Genomic DNA, 3,813 nt, shown 5'->3' on the forward strand with positions numbered 1-3,813 from the left:
GCAAGATAAAGAATAACTGAAATAATACCTTTTGGCTCATCCAGACAGTCCCATTACAGAAGCGGATCGGGAAGAAAGTGGGCCAGGGGCTTCAATAAGCACAGAGTAAGTTGCCCCAGTATCTAAAAGGAAACCCACGGATTGGCCCCCCACAACTATTAATACCCGGGGTTCCTCAGGTGTAATTAGGATGGGAGCTTGTGTGGGGACCTCCGGGCACCTTCAGTCCTGATTGTCTTGAGAGTCTGACTCCTGAGACCTACGCCTCTGGGGGCAGTCTCTCTTCCAGTGTGGTCCTTTGCAGACCGGACATGGAGCCAGGGGCGGCTTAGATGCCTGAGGGCAATCCCTCTTGAGGTCCCCTCCTTTCCACAGTAGTAGCAAGCCCATCCCTTTTCACCTGGGTCCCTCTGGGCATTTTTCTCAGGCTGTTTAAGAACGTTTTTCATAGCCATGGTGAAGGCTTCCGCCTTTTCCTTTGTCTTTTTTTGCCTTTCTTTCTTTTCCTCATATTCCCTAGCATAATAGACTGTCTGAGCCAGTTGTAACAGAGTATCTAAAGACTGATTTGGTCCATACACCCGTTAATAGCTTACCGCGGATATCTGGAGCCGACTGAGTGAGAAATCTATCCTTTAAGATCACTTTTCCCTCTTCACTTTCAGGATCAATCTCAGTGAATCTGCGAAGGGCTTCTCTCAGTCTATCTAGGAATTTACCAGGAGCTTCCTTCTCCTGTTCTATGTCGCCAATTTGCCATAGTTTAAAGGCTTAGAACGCGCCTGCCTAAGTCCCTCAAGAATACATCTAACAAAATGACTCTGATCCCATCTTCCTTTAGCTGTGTTGTAGTCCCAGTCTGGTTCTATAGTTGGGACCGCCTGATTCCCAGTGGGGAGGGCCGCTATCTCGTTCTCCCTCTTCCCTACTGATTCATTACCAAGCCACTCATCTCCATAAGCAACCGCTTTTCCCAAAACTCGAGTCTTTCACTCAGGAGTCAGCGTTTGTCCCAAGATATACATCACATCCTTCCAAGTGAGGTCATAAAGCAGAGTAACACCTTTAAAAGCTCTAATATATTTTTCTGGGTCCTCTAGATAGTTTACCAGATCCTCCTTGATTCTTTGTATTTCTTGATAAGAGAAAGGCTTATTAACTCTCACAGACTGATTATTTCTCCCGGTGGGTGTTTCATAAAGAGGCAACAGCTTGTGTGGCTGTTCCTCAGTCTCTCTGGCTGTTCTGCGCATATGATCCCAGGGATAGATTGGAGAAACCTGTTTTTCCTCTTCTCTTTGTCTCCTGTCCTCCATCTCATCTCTTACTTCGATGCTCTGAGTTTCTACTGAAAGCAGAGTAGTCTGAGGTCGTACTGGGACAGGAGTTGTTTGGACCTCCATGTGGGCAGTTTGAATCTCAGTTTGGATTTCCACTGAGACCAAGGCAACCCTTCTGAGGGGGGTTCTCTGGCTTTCAGTTTGCTCAGCTTGGAGCCCCGGGTACGGGGGCAAAGTGGGAGGACAGGAGGGAGCTGAAGGTTTCACGCCCAAATCTATACCCTTAGGACATAAGTCTGGCATATTTCGCAGAGAGAAAAAGGGCAACACATATGCCATTTCTACCCATTTCCCTTGTTCCTTACAGAACCGGTCTAATTATAGAACAGTATTAAGTATCCCTCCAACTGGCCACCGTTTGCCGTCCTCCAATGGATACCGTGGCCATGCAGTATCACATAGGAAGACCAGGTATGTCCTCTTTAAGCCCTGGGGATCAAATCTATCCCAGTTTTCAGGATACAGTTCAAAGGAGTGAGGCTGAAATTGTTAGCTCCCATCTGTAAGAGAGAAAAAAGCGACCAAGGCCATTTTTCTACCGGAGGTGTCCCTCCCTGCTCTAGATGGGGGTGTAGGCAGATATTACACCAAAAGCTTTTCCTTCCTGGTCGGACTTAGTCTGTCCCTTACCGACGCAGGCGCAGTCCACGTCCCTCCCGGTTCTACCACCGAGATGGGGTGGGGATGTACCAGGGGTAGACTTGATAGCATCCCTACTTGACGTCCAGCTCTTCACCCTTAACCTTGCTTGCCTCTGACGTCACCCGGGGGGACACTACTGGGGGAAACATTCGTCACCTGAGTGCCTGTGCACGACCCTGGGTATTTCCTGACCACAATAAGACCGACACGAACATAAAACTGAGATGTTCTTTCCAAGCGTCACCACACCAGTTTAAGAGCCTCCTCTGATCCACTAAGAGCCAGCGTTACCAAAGAAAAAAAACCCATTGCAGTCCCAATCTGAGTAACCTTTAACCTCAGAGATGTTCTTGGAGCTAGAGCTCCATCTAGCTTCCGAGCTTTTGATTTCTACCGAGGCTAGGTGCTTTCTTGGCTACCAATCCAAGTTTGGGACCTAAGCCACAGTACACTGTAACAGTATAGATCACAAGTCCCTTGAAAGTCTATGATCCGCCAGATTACATTAGTACTTCTAATTCCCAAGGAGTTATGAAATGGTCAAAGAGACAGAAAAGTTTGACCGAGAAAGGAGAGTTCAGTCCACAAGCTTTGCCCATTTCTGGTTGGTTCCCGAAGGAGACATTGGGTGCCTCTTGACATTGGCAGGTCGGTATAACCCCCTGACAGGTTTCTGCCATAAGCCATATGAGATCACCATGGAACCTCAGAGCAGGGCTCCTTACTTGCTTCACGCAGGGCATGTCATTCATTCACACAAGCACGCCGTAGAGTTAGTAAAGCATGGCAGACAACATGTTTGCTAAGAGAACAAAGAACTAAAGCTCCAAGCATCCTTACCTTGTCCTGAAGGATCCCGGACGAGCCTCCAAGATGAAAGGTTGTTGTTGAATCACACGAAGACACTGGGATTCTTGGCCCCCGGAGAAGAATTCAATCCGGGGCCAGAGATGAGGCTTGATCGCTCAGAGCCTTTGTGTAATAAAGTTTTATTAAAGTATAGAGGAGATAGAGAAAGCTTCTGACATAGGCATCAGAAGGGGGTAGAAAGAGTACCCGCTTGCTAGTGTTAACAATGAAGTTATATAATCCAAAGAATGTCTGGAGGTTGTGAAGACCTCATCAGACCTACTCCCATAATTTACATTTTAAGATAACACTGTCCTCAGGCAGGATACATCCTTGTAAAGACCAGGTCTACTCCCATAATTTACATTTTAAGATAACAGAAGGTTTAATCCAGAGACTGTCCTTAGGCAGGATACATTATTGTTACATAATCCTAAGGAATGTGGAGAAAGGAAAAAGGTTTGTCCTTTCTTCCTCCTTGAGAATTCCAGACCCCTCTCTCCTTGGGGACCCCTAGACTCCTTATCAACCTGCCTAGGAAATGACTCTCTCAGCAGGAATCCCTTAGAAGAAATGGAGTAGCCATCATGGTCATCAAAAGAGTCCGAAATGCAGTACTTGGATGCAATCTAAAAAATGACAGAATGATCTCTGTTCGTTTCCAAGGCAAACCATTCAATATCACAGTAATCCAAGTCTATGCCCCAACCAGTAATGCTGAAGAAGCTGAAGTTGAACGGTTCTATGAAGACCTACAAGACCTTGTAGAACTAACACCCAAAAAAGATGTCCTTTTCATTACAGGGGACTGGAATGCAAAAGTAGGAAGTCAAGAAATACCTGGAGTAACAGGCAAATTTGGCCTAGGAGTATGAAATGAAGCAGGGCAAAGGCTAATAGAGTTTTGCCAAGAGAATGCACTGGTCATAGCAAACACCCTCTTCCAACAACACAAGAGAAGACTCTACACACGGACATCACC

General features: G+C 46.5%; 1 long non-coding RNA gene across 1 annotated transcript; it reads right to left on the reverse strand.

Moving 5' to 3' along the window:
- Positions 1-1,060: 1,060 nt before the first annotated feature.
- LOC133255121 (uncharacterized) lies at positions 1,061-3,077 on the reverse strand. Its single transcript, XR_009738892.1, has 2 exons — positions 2,823-3,077; positions 1,061-1,840 (listed from the first exon to the last, which is right to left on the reverse strand). It is a non-coding gene; the product is annotated as an uncharacterized LOC133255121 (long non-coding RNA).
- Between the last annotated feature and the right edge of the window lie 736 nt (positions 3,078-3,813).

Source organism: Bos javanicus, chromosome 10, assembly GCF_032452875.1.
Source record: "Bos javanicus breed banteng chromosome 10, ARS-OSU_banteng_1.0, whole genome shotgun sequence".
Lineage (NCBI taxonomy): Eukaryota > Metazoa > Chordata > Mammalia > Artiodactyla > Bovidae > Bos > Bos javanicus.